Source organism: Palaemon carinicauda, chromosome 37 (assembly GCF_036898095.1).
Source record: "Palaemon carinicauda isolate YSFRI2023 chromosome 37, ASM3689809v2, whole genome shotgun sequence".
NCBI lineage: Eukaryota > Metazoa > Arthropoda > Malacostraca > Decapoda > Palaemonidae > Palaemon > Palaemon carinicauda.
This window is the reverse complement of record NC_090761.1, coordinates 15,513,968-15,530,261: the sequence shown is the minus strand read 5'-3', so window position 1 is coordinate 15,530,261 and position 16,294 is coordinate 15,513,968. Positions and strand designations below refer to the sequence as shown.

Sequence of the window (16,294 nt, the reverse complement as noted above, 5' to 3'; positions counted from 1 at the left end):
ATCAAGATGGCCTTATGCAGCACCGTCAACTGCTCGTCTAGAGAGACTTTAATGAGAGAGAGAGAGAGAGAGAGAGGAATCTTGATTCATCAAGATGGCCTTATGCCAGCACCGTCAACTGCTCGTCTAGAGAGACTTTAATGAGAGAGAGAGATTCATCAAGCTGGCATTAGGATAGCACGGCACTGCTCGTCTAGGAAGACATAATGAGAGGAGAGAGAGAGAGAGAGAGAGAGAGAGAGAGAGAGAGAGAGATTCGTCAAGCTGGCCTTATGATAGCATGGCCAACTGGTCGTCTAGGAAGACTTTAATGAGAGAGAGAGAGAGAGAGAGAGGGGAGAGAGAGAGAGAGAGAGAGAGAGGAGAGAGAGAGAGAATCTTATTCATCAAGCTGGCCTTATGCCGGCACCGTCAACTGCTCGTCTCAGGAGACTTTAATGAGAGAGAGAGAGAGAGGAGAGAGAGAGAGGAGGAGAGAGAGAGAGAGAGAGAGAGAGAGAGAGAGAAATCTTAAATGCAAGTCTGCCTAAATGTTACTTAAGAATACGAAAACAATTTGAAGTTAATGGTAAAATTACATCAGTGGTTTACACAGTATCACTACTATCAACGCAACAACAGAGAGAATCCTCACTTAAAGTTATTAACCACGATAATGAAATGTATTTCCACAATGACCACCGATTGTCATATTTGTAATTCACAAGTATTTTCTACCTGCACATGTTTATTTGAAGTTTTGAGCAGAAGGACTTCATGAGTGCACAAAAAGAACTATATATTTCACTTTTCTGGTATTAATTTTTCGCTATGAATGATATATAAAATTATAAGGAAAATTTCTTAACAAAACTGGCAGTAGAGCAGGTACTTAATATCAAAGGTTAAAGGTGTTTGGTTTCAGTTCCAGTTTCATCAGAATAGATACTCACCAGAATATGAACCGTGCAAGTCCAACCACAGCAGTGGCCTCCCTAGTAATAAGCTTGAATTCATAGTCCCGGGCGGGGATTGATCTGCCGCCTATACGTCTGCTATAGTCCATTTCTTTTATCGAGGCAGATTTGCACCGACTTGCAGCGGTGCCCTTTTAGCTCGGAAAAGTTTCCTGATCGCTGATTGGTTAGAACTATCTCGTTCAACCAATCAGCGATCAGAAAACTTTTCCGAGCTAAAGGGCACCGCTGCGAGTCGGTGCAAATCTACATCGCTAAAAGAAATTGACTATAAGCAAACACATTACCACTGTACTAACCTTTGTACATTTGCTACTTTAAGGAAACGAACAAATAACAAACAGGTTAATTTTGTAGAAATCATCCCCATAAAAATAGTATGCAAACTAATCAACAGCTAAGCATACACAAGAAATATCTTGAAGGAATAATATCCCCTGTTATATGAAACAACAGACATGTTCTTCCTCGAGAAATTTTTGGCAGCAGAGGCTCTCAGAAGATTATGGACTTTGTCACAAAGATGAAGGGACCGTTTGTCTCAAGTTCCTTTAATCACATTAAGTGCAGGAATGCAGTGCCACTTCGCGTCATGTTTGGAGAAATGGGGATCTCTTACGTGAAAGTTTACACTGCCACATATAACTCGTTTTTTGAAGTTACCATCACGGCATCTGCGAAATGTGATAAATGGATCGTTTAACAGGGGTTGGTTTGAGAAAAGGCAGTTCAATTGTCTTTACTTACTTCTATATTTCAACATTTTAAAGTTAAAAGTAAAGATAACTGGTTTCCGTTGCATCAGAATAGATGCTCACCAGAACATTAGCCGGGAAGCCCAACACCCCCATCATGGTGCCCAACCACAGCAGTGGCCTCCCCAGTAAAGAGCTTAAACTAACGGCCAAGGACTGGATCGATCTGCTGCCATGCGAATGTTAGGCGAACACGTTACCACTGTACCAGCCAGGAAGCTACAGTAGTACAGTGGTAAGGCGCTACCCCTCCAAAGAAGTCAGACATCCAAGACTGTGGACGTCTGGCTACTTTGCGGGAGCAGCGAAGGTTGGGGGCATAAAGACTAAGAGTTACAAAATACTTAAAGAGAATATCACCATATCGTCTTAAACTTTATTGCAAAAAATAATCGCATCCTGACTCATACTCTAAACTAGAAAAACACTCTTGAGATTGCAGACCTCCGCCATGGCAGCTTATTTCTCGAACCAGCTTCCCTTTCCAGAATCAATTAGACCGTAGGCGTATTTGAAATTTGTGTGACAACCATGTGCGAGCTTGGGGCTAATTCGGTCAACCTTTTATTCGACCTTGACCTTTGACCCAGACTTTCAAAGCTGAATCACTCCCAAACCTCAACAGAATTAATTATTGAGAGTTTCACTACTACTCTACGAGTAAAATTGTGGCCAGGAAGTTGTTCACAAACAGACAACCAGGAAAGAAAACATAACCTCCACCCAACTTCGTTGGCAGAGATAAATGTTTACACAGAGTGTGGTCCATATATATAATGGCGTTGTCCTCATTTTTAATAATATCAATTGGTGTTATATTTTGTTGTTCAGTTTAATATGGTTAAGCCACTTCAGTTTAGTATGAACAAGTCATTATTACAAGGCGCCAAGGTTGGATCACCGCTAATGTTGTGGCCTGATTGGTAACGTCTCTGCCTGGTGTTTACCAGTCGGGGGTTCGAGTCCCGCTCCAGTCTCGCTAGTGCCATTAGTGTTTGCAACCTTACCACCCTTGTGAGCTAAGGTTGGGGGGGTTTGGGGGAGCCTATAGGTCTATCTGTTGATTCATCAGCAACCATTGCCTGGCCCTCCCTGGTCCTAGTTTGGGGTGGAGAGGGGGGCTTGGGGCGCTATCATATGATATATGGGGCAGTCTCTAGGGCATTGTCCTGCTTGATAGGGCAATGTCACTGTTCCTTGCCTCTGCCATTCATGAGTGGCCTTTAAAACCTTTAATGTTAATATCTGCAACCTCTCGGTATCCTTTCATCCTATATACTATACCATGAAAACTCGTTTCCTTCAACTATTCAAAGTAAATCTTGGAGTACTCTGGACATATTCCTCCGAAGTTTACTATCTTAATTATTAAATATATAATTAGTCATTTTGATAAAATATCATTTAAAAAGACATGGAACCGTTTCCGATGTAGTAATTTTAACCAAGCATAATTTCAAAGGACTAGGAATCATTAGTTATGAAATCATGAGATAAATTGAAAGTTATCATTACAGTATATTCTATTCACATTGTACTAAATATATTTCTATTCACATTGTACCAAAATATATTTTCTATTCACATTGTACAAAATATATTTTTCTATTCACAATGCACCAAATTATATTTCTATTCACAATGCACCAAATATATTCTCTATTCACATTGTACACAATATTTTTCTATTCACAATGAACCAAATATATTTTCTATTCACAATGCACCAAATATAATTTCTATTCACAATAAACCAAATATATTTTCTATTCACAATGCACCAAATATATTTTCTATTCACAATGCACCAAATATATATTCTATTCACAATAAACCAAATATATTTTCTATTCACAATGCACCAAATATATTTTCTATTCACAATTAACCAAATATATTTTCTATTCACAATGCACCAAATATATATTCTATTCACAATGCACCAATTATATTTTCTATTCACAATGAACCAAATATATTTTCTATTCACAATGCACCAAATATATTTTCTATCACAATGAACCAAATATATTTTTCTATTCACAATGCACCAAATATAATTCTATTCACAATGTACCAAATATATATTCTATTCAGAATGCACCAATTATATTTTCTATTCACAATGAACCAAAATATTTTTCTATTCACAATGCACCAAATATATTTTCTATTCACAATGAACCAAATATATTTTCTATTCAACAATGCACCAAATATAATTTCTATTCACAATGCACCAAATATATACAGTATTCTATTCAAAATGCACCAATTATATTTTCTATTCACAATGCACCAAATATATTTTCTATTCACACTGTACCAAATATATTTTCTATTCACAATGTACCAAATATATATTCTATTCACAATGAACCTATTATATTTTCTATTCACAATGAACCTATTATATTTTCTATTCACAATGAACCTATTATATTTTCTATTCACAATGAACCAAATATATTTTCTATTCACAATGAACCCAAATATATTTTCTATTCACAATGAACCTATTATATTTTCTATTCACAATGAACCTATTATATTTTTCTATTCACAATGAACCAAATATATTTTCTATTCACAATGAACCAAATATATTTTCTATTCACAATGAACCTATTATATTTTCTATTCACAATGAACCAAATATATTTTCTATTCACAATGAACCAAATATATTTTCTATTCACAATGAACCAAATATATATTCTATTCACAATGAACCAAATATATTTTCTATTCACAATGAACCAAATATATTTTCTATTCACAATGAACCAAATATATTTTCTATTCACAATGAACCTATTATATTTTCTATTCACAATGTACCAAATATATTTTCTATTCACAATGCACCAAATATATTTCTATTCACAATGTACCAAATATATATTCTATTCAGAATGCACCAATTATATTTTCTATTCACAATGCACCAATTATATTTTCTATTCACAATGCACCAAATATATTTTCTATTCACACTGTACCAAATATATTTTCTATTCACAATGTACCAAATATATATTCTATTCACAATGAACCAAATATATTTTCTATTCACAATGAACCAAATATATTTTCTATTCACAATGTACCAAATATATTTTCTATTCATAATGAACCAAATATATTTTCTATTCACAATAAACCAAAAATATTTTCTATTCACAATGTACCAAATATATATTCTATTCAGAATGCACCAATTATTTTTCTATTCACAATGAACCAAATATATTTTCTATTCACAATGAACCAAATATATTTTCTATTCACAATGAACCAAAAATATTTTCTATTCACAATGTACCAAATATATATTCTATTCAGAATGCACCAATTATATTTTCTATTCACAATGAACCAAATATATTTTCTATGCACAATGAACCAAATATATTTTCTATTCACAATGAACCAAAAATATTTTCTATTCACAATGAACCAAATATATTTTCTATTCACAATGTACCAAATATATATTCTATTCAGAATGCACCAATTATATTTTCTATTCACAATGAACCAAATATATTTTCTATTCACAATGCACCAAATATATTTTTTATTTACATTGTACCAAACCAGTGATGCAAAAGCAAAGACTCAATACGAAATATACTTTTTTATTTCCTGTTAAAACATAAATGTAAATTAGTTTCCAAAATGGATGCTGATGTATCATGACCAAAACATATAATCATACTCTAGATTTTCTCCGTTCAGTTATTTGTATCAAATAAACGAGAGCAGAAATGAGCAATATAATCATTGGTCTCCCTCTGAATGTGTTAATTTAGCGCTGTGAATGGGAACGAAGGGTTTTATATCATAACGGTGATTTATTTACTTTACAAAATAAATAAAACCATTCTGCTAACAATATTGAGTAGACAGCATTCATTTTCCCTGAAAAAAAAAAAAAAAAAAAAAAAAAAAAAAAAAAAAACGAAATCTAAAGACCCATTTCATTTGTCTGTTGCGGCAAACTCAAAATTAAATTATTTGAAGCTACATCAAACACTGTTCCTTTTGTTGTCGCAGTTGATAACAATAATTACAAAATACCATTCGGTGCTCTGGTCAGATGGATTTTTGGAAGCGTTCGATTCTCAAATGAAAATGCCGATGGGAATTCTAGCTACGGTATTCCACAAAAAAAAAAAAAAAAAAAAAAAAAAAAAAAAAAAAAAAAAAAAAAAAAACACACACACACAACATTCATCCAGTGATACTATTTTGAAGGGGGAATATTTAACGAGTGATGAAATCATCCCTGAAATGGAATTAAATGTTGGGTAAAAGTTTAGATTCCATCGTTTTAAAGAGCAAGCGATTATTGTGTGCGTTTGAGCAGGATGGAATATAAATGGAAGACCAACAGTTGTTTCATATGGTGCGGAAGATAATCATATCAACTTGCCAGTTTGAAATAGATTGTGAGTGATCTGCTGTTGTCATTCGTTTAAAAATCATGGGAGAATAATACCACTTTTTTTCTCATCTTAGCAGTATGACATTACAAATTTTCAGTGATATTACATGACTAAAGATAGCACTGATGAGAGTGTTCTTGTAGTTAAACTTCTTAGAAAATCTCTCTCTCTCTCTCTCTCTCTCTCTCTCTCTCTCTCTCTCTCTCTCTCTCTCTCTCTCTCTCTCAACAAGCTCTACTGCTCTTTCCAGTGCGATTACAATCGACCAAAGAACCTTTCCATATATGTCAAGGTGTCTGGTTTTAGCTCCAGTATCATCAGAATAGATGCTCACCAGACCGTCAGCCGGGCAAGCCCAAACCACCCCCCACTGTGGTGCCCAAACATGTCAGTGACCTCCACTGTTACTGCTTAAACTCGGGCTGGGATCGATCTACTGCCATGCAAATGCTAAGCGAACACGTTACCACTGTAGGCTACTAGCCAGGAGACTAGGAGGCTAGTACATTTTGCAAAACTATTAAATCTGTATTATTAACTAGTAGCATTTGTAAAGAAAATTTGATCAGTTCTATCCTATTCTTAACATGTTCTCCTCTGTCCTCATACACCGGACAACACTGAGATTACCAAACAATTCTTCTTACTTCACTGTAATTGTTCAGTGGCAACTTTTCTCTTTGTAAGGGTAGAAGAGACTTTTCAGCTATGGTAAGCAGCTCTTCTAGGTGAACGGCACTCCAAAATCAAACCATTGTTCTCTAGTCTTAGGTAGTGACATAGCCTCTGTACCACGGTCTTCCACTATCATTCGGGTTAGAGTTCTCTTGCTTGAGGATACACTTGGGCATACTATTCCGTCTTATTTCTCGTCCTCTTGATTTGTTAAATTTTTTATAGTTTACATAGGAGATATTTATTTAAATTTTATTGTTCTTCTTAAAATATTTTATTTTTCTTTGCTTCCTTCCTCACTGAGCTATTTTCCCTGCTGGAACCCCTGGGCTTATAGCATCCTGCTTTTCCCACTAGGGTTGTAGCTTAGCAAGAGTTGTAGATAATAATAATAATAATAATAATAATAATAATAATAATAGTGCTGCTTCTAAGGTTGTCAGAACACTTCCCAACAGTCCTTTTTCTGGAATGACGACACACTGGCTACATTTGAAACGTAGGATGAGAAACACGTTGACAGAGAACAAACAACAAAAGTTTTTGTTTATTTTATAAGAAAAAAATTCATATTAACTAACCTCCCAACAACAAACACACTCGTGCAAATAAAAAAAAATCCATCATTCCTGATTGCACATACTATTCCAATCATCGTTGACCTAAAACCAGCTGACCATCAGACTGTTATAATGCAATTCAAACCAATGTCTTGGGGATATGGAAGACCTTGGAGTCTGCTGAGGTTTGTATTAATTTAGCTTGTTTTCTGGCATCTTTACCACATGCCACGAAAACTACCACAAAAAAGCTTTCAATGCAGATGAAAACTTATAATTGCTATATTCTCGTTTATTTCAGGCAAGCGTGAAAACAATCTGTAAATATAGGGGCACTCAGTAGAGCTCAGACCACCTCCACGGCAGCTTATTTCTTGACCTTTTTGTTGACACTGACCTTATCTTTGACCTTAACATGTACTAATTGGCGTGGATTTTCATACACTCAAAAATGAACCAAGTTTGAAGTCTCTGTGACAACTATATCCAAATTTATGGCTGATTACGTGAGTTGGATATTTTGCTTGACCTTGACCTTCCAAAATTTTATCTTTTCCAGCTTTTTACATAGCAGTTAATCCCTGCATGTTTCATTATTCTACAATTAAAATTGTGGCCACGAAGCTGTTCACAAACAGACAAACAGGAGGTAAAACATAACTTCCTTTCAACTTCGTTGGCGGAGGTAAATTATCATTAATACCGTAAAACAAATTTCAAACGTCCTCAAGGTTTCAGTTGAGTTTTCTCGTATTCCCGTAAAAAGTGAGATTCCTAAAACGTCATCCCCCATAGCATACTTTTGTTCTCAAACTTATATTCCAATTTAGCTTGAATAGACATACCAAAGACAAGTATTCTTTAGACCATGGAACACACGAACGAAAAGTTCTTTAATCAAGATTATATTTCGGCTATGGAGAATATGTTACTTTCAAAATCATTTCTTACTTATATAATCTACGCATCATTATCTTGAAGGCTTATCATATACAATTCCGCATAATGTAAATTATCATTTTGGTCTAAATAGATTTTACAGAAATGGAATTTCACGCTACCCCCTACCAAGAGCAAAATGGTAATATTCGAAAAGAATTTTTTCAAGGAGTACATGAACAAAACGAAACAAGGCTAATTATATATATATACGTATACATATATACATATATATATATATATATACACACACACACACACACACACATATATATATATATATATATATATATATATATATATATATATATATATATATATATATATATAGCCCTATCATAACAGATATTGGCCCTTTTGATACATATCTTTCAAATTGAAATCTCAATGCTTGATTGTTTATCGGTAACTCTGAACCCTGTGCATTGATAAAAAACATTAAATTATAAAACATTTTTCTTCCGGTATCATAATATTTTACTTCAAAATACCCATATTCTCTCTTTGAATATCTGGCGTTATAACAAGTTGGTTCTCCAGTTGGGACATCTGATCATGCCTTGATTTCATTAGTAGTGAAAACTGAGGAGCCTGTCCCTGATGTATCATATTCATGTAAGATTTTTATGAAATCTCAAGCAGACTGGAATGGGATTTTGCATAATCTTTTGGGCTTATATGGGTCATTATTGTATAGTAGTGTTATACTGCTGTTCATTTGAATGAAAATCTAGTCGACATAATTGATAGACATGTCCCTTCTCGTGTGCTAAAGTACCAAATGAAGGACAAACCGTGGTTCAATAATAATCGTAGACATGCTTATTTGGAGAATCAGGAGGCCTATCATCTTTGGAAGAGTAACAAATCAGATTTGACCTGGAGTAACTATACTTAGCTTAAATCTTTTGCTCAGAGAGTTTATTCTTCAACTGGAAAGGAATACATTCTAACCATAAAAGAAACCCTTTCTGGTATAACCCAGGAACATAAGTGGTGGACTACCCTTAAATCTGCACTCTTTGGTGTAGATGCAACAGTTCCTCCGTTACTTAAACCAGATTGTTCAGTCACTCACTGTCCAAGGGAAAAGGCAACCCTTTTGGCAGTAAGTTGACCAGGGCACCAGACGCCCGTTGAAATACTACCGCTAGAGTGTTAAGGGGTCCTTTGACTGGCCACACAGTACTACATTGAATCCTTCTCTCTGGTTACGGTTCTTTCCCTTTGCCTACACATACACCGAATAGTCTGGACTATTTTTTACAGATTCTCCTCTGTCCTCATACACCTGACAACACTAAGATTACCAAACCGTTCTTCTTCACCCAAGGGGTTAACTACTACACTATAATTGTTCAGTGGCTACCTTCCTCTTGGTGAGGGTAAAAGAGACTCTTTAGCTATGGTAAGCAGCTCTTCTAGGAGAAGGACACTCCAAAATCAAATAATTTTTCTCTAGTCTTGGGTAGTGTCATAGCCTCTGTACCATGGTCTTCCACTGTCTTGGGTTAGAGTTCTCTTGCTTGAGGGTACACTCGGGCACACTATTCTACCTAATTTCTCTTCCCCTTGTTTTGTTATGTCTTTATAGTTTATTTAGGAAATATTTGTTTGGATATTGTTACTCTTCTTAAAATACTTTATTTTCCCTTGTTCCCTTTCCTCAGTGGGCTATTTTCCCTGTTGGGTCTCCTGGGTTTGCAGCATCCTGCTTTTCCAACTAGGGTTGTAGCTTGGCAGTTAATATTAATAATAATAACAATAATGTGTTTGACAGTAAACAGAGTAATTACTGAGTAATGAGAAACTAGAACTTTCTCATTCCTGTTTTCCTGAAGCTAAACTAACTAGTTTAGCTTTTCGATCTCGTGAGATTAAAGCTCTGTTGATGGACCTTGATGCTTATGGAGGTGTGAACCCAAATGAAATTTTTCCTTTACTTTTTAAAAAGACTGCAGATATCTTAGCTCCAACGTTATCTGTTATTTTGCACAAGTTAGTAAGAAGAGGAGCTTTAAGCACTGGTTGGAGAATTGGTAAAGTTACTTCACTATGAAAATGTGTCTGTGGTAGCCCAAGTCCAACTGATTACCACCCAATTTCTATAACTCCCATATTATCTAAAGTTTTTGAACGTCTTTTGGCAAAACGTCTTAATAGGTTTGCTGAAGGTAATCATCTGTTCCCTAATTTTAAATTTATTTTCGTAAAGGCCTTGGAGCATTTGATGGCCTTCTTACAATCTCCAATGCTGTAAAAAAATTCCTTGATTGTGGTCAGGAAGTTCGTATGATTGGCCTTGATTTTAGTGCTGCCCTTGACCTCGTTAATTATGAGGTGCTTGTTATCAAACTCAAACAGTCGGGAGTGGGTGGGTCGTTTCTTGGCATTATTATTGAATTTTCTCCTCTCTGGTCTTCAGCTGCTGATTCTCATTTTAACTTGGATGGACAGAAACTTACGGTCTATTAAATTTCTTATTCTGATCTAAATATTACTCTTTGGCACCGTCGTTCAATTAGTTAATTATGCATACTGCACCAGATTTTTCATAATTCTGATCATCCTTTATATTCAGGTCTTCCTGGACAGTTCCAACCTATTCGTAATAATAGGCATGCAGTTAATTCTCAAAGCCAGGCCTTCTCCATCATGAGGCTCAGTACTACACAGTAGTTTTATTCCAGCTGTGAACAAGTTGTGGAATGATCTTCCTAATCGAGTAGTTAAATCAGTAGAACTTCAAAAGTTACAACTTGCAGTAATTTTTTTCATGTTGAAAGGCTGATATAAGTCTTTTTATAGTTTATATATGACATATCTTTTTTTATGTTGTTACTGTTTTTAAAATATTTTATTGTAAATTTTTTCTCATCTTTTTTATTTCCTTATTTCCATTACTCACTAAGCTATTTTCCCTGTTGGGGCCCCTGGGCTTATAGCATCCTGCTTTTCCAACTAGGGTTGTAGCTTAGCAAGTAATAATAATAATAATAATAATAATAATAATAATAATAATAATAATAATAATAATAATAATAATAACGTCACAAAACCACCTGAAAACCATCGGATCTTCATTTCCCTTTCATGGTCATACTTTTTTCACCTTGTCGGCTCTTTTTAACACAAATACAATGGTTTTTTTCTATTATAAAAATCCACAAGAATAATAATTGCTCCCACCCTGTCAGCCTTTTTCAACTCAAAATTACAATAATCTTTTTAAATCCACATGAATAATAATTGCTCCCACGCAGCCCTTTTTTTAAGTAACATATACAATAATATTTTTGTTAAATCCACATGAATTATAATCGATCCTACCACTGGTCCACTGGTTCTCTCATATTTCTGCTTACTTTGACAAAGTAAATATTCCACTTTACTCTCTCTCTCTCTCTCTCTCTCTCTCTCTCTCTCTCTCTCTCTCTCTCTCTCTCTCTCTCTCTCTCTCTCTCTCTCTCTCTCTATATATATATATATATATATATATATACAGTATATATATATATATATATATATATATATATATATATATATAATATATATATATATATATATATATATATATATATATATATATATATTATATATAAACTAAATTCTTTGAGTACCCTCTTCTCCCATAATAGTTATAACCCATTATTTATACCCTCCAGTAATTATAAGAATAAATAAAACCACTTTCATATTTGCATGATTCATAATGACATTTATATCTAAAGCCTTCTAGCTATCATTTTCACTTCCTTATCTAAACTGCAACAGCTTCATATTCTCCGGCATTCCTTTCTTTACTCTTCTTACATCAATTGAAACCTTACAAACATGCTTAGTAATAATATAAAAAGATATAACATATACAATCCCAATATATGAATAGACGATGAAGGATTCTACTCATGAAAAAATAACGTAAAAAATATTATTATTATTATTATTATTATCATTATTATTATTATCACTTGCCAGGCTACAACCCTATTTGGAAAAGCAGGATGCTATAAGCCCAAGGGCTCCAACAGGGAAAATAGCCCAGTGAGGAAAGGAAACTTAAGGAAAAATAAAATATTTCAAAAAGAGTAACATTAAATTAAATATCTCCTATATAAGCTATAAAAACTTTAACAAAACAAGGGAAAGAGAAATAAGATAGAATAGTGTGCCCGAGTGTACCCTCAAACAAGAGAACTCTGACCCAATACAGTGGAAGGCCATGGTACAGAGGCTATGGCTATAGTAGAATCCAATAATACTGAAACAGACACGCACCTCACTAAAGTCTTCGAGTACGAGCGGGAGTCGTCGCCAGATCTAACTTCCCAATTTTCTTGATTTCTCTTTCGCGCCACTGAACAGCAGTATGTCTCCTAGACACTTACGGGGCGTCGGGTCTAAGAGGACAACAAAAAGTGTAATGTTTGTCACATCACATACCAGCACTAGTACCCAATGAAATCCCCCGAGAGGGAGTAATCCTTGAAGAGTCAAAACAGATTCATTGAGAGAGAGAGAGAGAGAGAGAGAGAGAGAGAGAGAGAGAGAGAGAGAGAGAGAGAGAGAGAGAGAGAGAGAGAGAGAGAGAGAGAGAGAGAGTCTACCGTATATCTGTGTCAGTACTGTCAAAATTGGCGATAAAATATATGATAAAAAATAATTAAATCCTTGCCCTGGGTTATCGACTTGAAACTCAAACCAATGTACCTTAATTCTGCTTCTTTATATAGGGACCAGTGATGACAGGCGAGTAACGACCAGAACGACAGCAGGTTAAGCTTAAACAGAGTTTATTGCCTTTGCCAAAAACTGATTTTGCGAAGGGTATGTAGTCCCCCCCCCCCCCCTTGTCGTTTATTTGTTTGCAAACAACTTTACACAAAAACTACATTACTAATTTTGACCAAACTTGCTATTAATGTTGGGTATGACCCATGGATGAACCTGTAACATTTGGGATAAAGTACATCAAACTACATGTACGCAGCAGTACTTTGAAAATAATAGGAATGTTAAGTAAATGGCAAATATCTTTTTAGTTTATTTTGTTTGCGTACAATGTCACGCATAAACTACTGAACCAATTTCAACGAAACTTGGTGGAGATGTGGGGGTATGACCCAAGGACAAATCCATTAGATTTTGAAGAAAATACTACATCTAAGTACAAGTGCATAGTAGAGTTTTGAGCAAAATAAGACTGCTTGGAACATTAAACAACGCTACATTGTATCATGTACTGTGAGTATGCACATACATACATACATATATATATATATATATATGTATATATATATGTATATATATATGTATATATATATGTATATATATAAATATATATATATATATATGTATATATATATATATATATAGACATTATATATATATATATATATATATATATATATATATATATATATATATATATATATATATATATATAGTGTATGTACACATACGACAAATATTACATAGACCCAGTACACACACACACACACACACATATATATATATATATATATATATATATATATATATATATATATATATATATATATATGTATATATATATATGTATATGTATATATATATATATATATATATATATATATATATATATATATATATTACAAACAGTACAATTCCAGAAAAATGGATAGATACAGAGATAGATAGAAAATGACCCAATGGACCGCCATCCCTCCCTCCTTCGCCCTGTGTGCTCCTCAGATGACAAGATAATAGCGTCAGTGAAGTGTCCACGATAAGTAATGGATACCAAGTGTGTCTCCGTGAGCGTTGACGTGCGAGAGTCTGTGTGTGAGAGATGCAGCGCACATCTTCATATCCCTCCTTGTTAGTGCGACATGTGGACTCTGTCAGTCATCATCCGTGTGCGTAGTTGAGGCAATCTAGTGCCGAGGTCATATGCCCAGCGTGCCAAGTGCCGCGAGAAGTGGAAATACCTGTCAGTGTTTGGGGCAATCAGGTTGTATTCACACTGTGAGAAAACGATAAACGTATCTAGTTTATTTATTAGTGATGAAGAGGACTAGATTTTCAGTTCTCTAGTGATAATTCACATAGATATACTATACCATTTTTTTTTTGGGGGGGGCAGTGAAATTTAACGTATTTATCTATTTTGTTTATTAGTGACAAAAAGGAAAAAACTTTCCTCTATTGATAAATCCTACAAATATACAATAACACTTTTTGGCGAGTGAAAGTTAACAATTTATTTTATTTATTAGTGAAGAAAAGACTATTTTCTTTTTTCTAGTGAGAAATCATATCGATATATCATCCCACTTTTTTGACTAGCGAAAAATAGCGAATTTATTTTGTTTATAAGCAACAAAAACGGCTATATTTTTCCTATCTCTAGTGATAAATCACATCGATATACTATCCTACTTTTTTTGGTAAGTGGAAGGTTAGTCACAACGGTACATAGACAGTTAAAAGATAAGATAATACTTGTGTTAAGGAAGTTCCATACGGATCGGCTCCTGTTTCGAGGACTTGAAACTAGGAGAGTAGCAATCGCTTATCTAATGGTGACCCCACGATAACACTACATTAGAAAAGCCCCTGAGACTGCAGACCTCCGCCACGGCAGTTTATTTCCTCGAAACCAGCTAGCCTTTCCCAGAATTAATTTAGACCGTATTATTATTATTATTACTAGCCAAGCTACAACCCCAGTTGGAAAAGCAAAGCAAGATGCTATAAGCCCAAGGGAGCCAATAGGAAAAAATAGCCCCGTGAGGAAAGAAAATAAGGAAATAAATAAATGGTGAGAACATATTAATAATAAATCATTCTACATTACAGTAACAACGTCAAAATAGATATGTCAGATATAAACTATAAAACAATGCCAAATACAGATATGTCCGATATAAACTATAAAAAGACTCATGTCAGCCTGGTCAACATAAAAACATTTGCTCCAACTTTGAACTTTTAAAGTTCTACTGATTCAACTACAAGGCACATATGAAGCGTGTGACAACCATGTGTGAACTTGGGGTTAAAGTTAGGATTAATTTGATCGACCTTTTGCTCGACCTTGACCTTGACCTAGGACTTTCAAAACTGAATCACTTCCACGTCTCAATAATTAATCCTTGAAAGTTTGTTTTTGTTCACAAACAAACAAACAAACCGGCAAACGGACAAACAACTTCATTGCCGGAGATAACTAAAGACAAGAGAGTTTGTAAACCGTAGCCAGTGACTTGCAGGGGAAAGCCAAACATAAAGCTGTGATATATTTATAATTAGGTCGTATGTAGGTTTTATAAAAATAAGCAGAGAAAGCCATTATAAAGAAATATGACACATGCAAACGTACACCAGAATTTGCTTTTCTTCAGATATGAGCAAACTTTAACTGCTAAGGGAAAATGCGCTAACTAATGATTTCATACAGGGTAAAAGAGTATTAGTGCACAATAGAGTAAGAATTTTAGAATTTTAGGATACCCTTTCATATACAAGCACAACATGCACATACACACATACACTCCAAAATCAAACCTTGTTCTCTTAGGGTAGTGCCACAGCCTCTGTACCATGGTCTTCCACTGTCTTGGGTTAGAGTTCTCTTGCTTGAGGGTACACTCGGACACACTATTCTATTTTATTTCTCTTCCATTTGTTAAAGTTTTTATAGTTTATATAGGAAATATTCATTTCAACGTTTTTACTGTTTTAATATTTTAACTTTCCTGTTTCATTTCCTCACTGGGCTATTTACCCTGTTGGCGCCTCCGAGCTTATAGCATCCTGCTTTTTTCAACTAAAGTTGTAGCTTAGCAAGTAATAATAATAATAATAATAATAATAATATGGAGTGCCTCGCTAACGGGAGGCCAAATTACCTTCCATATTCTCGCTAAATTCAATGGCATTACAAATATGTTGAGGAGCATATTATACGGGGTACG

General features: G+C 34.5%; 1 protein-coding gene and 1 long non-coding RNA gene across 6 annotated transcripts in view; one reads left to right on the top strand and one right to left on the bottom strand.

Annotated features, from left to right (window-relative positions):
- The window catches only part of LOC137629458 (uncharacterized), a 118,706-nt gene that overhangs the window by 31,427 nt on the left and 70,985 nt on the right, over positions 1 to 16,294 (bottom strand). The gene's annotated exons all lie outside the window — the stretch shown is intronic.
- The window catches only part of LOC137629457 (uncharacterized), a 32,596-nt gene continuing 30,345 nt past the window's right edge, over positions 14,044 to 16,294 (top strand). For 2 of the 5 annotated variants that reach the window (XM_068360766.1, XM_068360762.1), the window contains exon 1: positions 14,044 to 14,342. The gene's annotated coding sequence lies outside the window, so the exon portion shown is untranslated. The remainder of the gene's footprint in view (positions 14,343 to 16,294) is intronic. The other 3 variants (XM_068360765.1, XM_068360764.1, XM_068360763.1) reach the window with 3 other exon arrangements.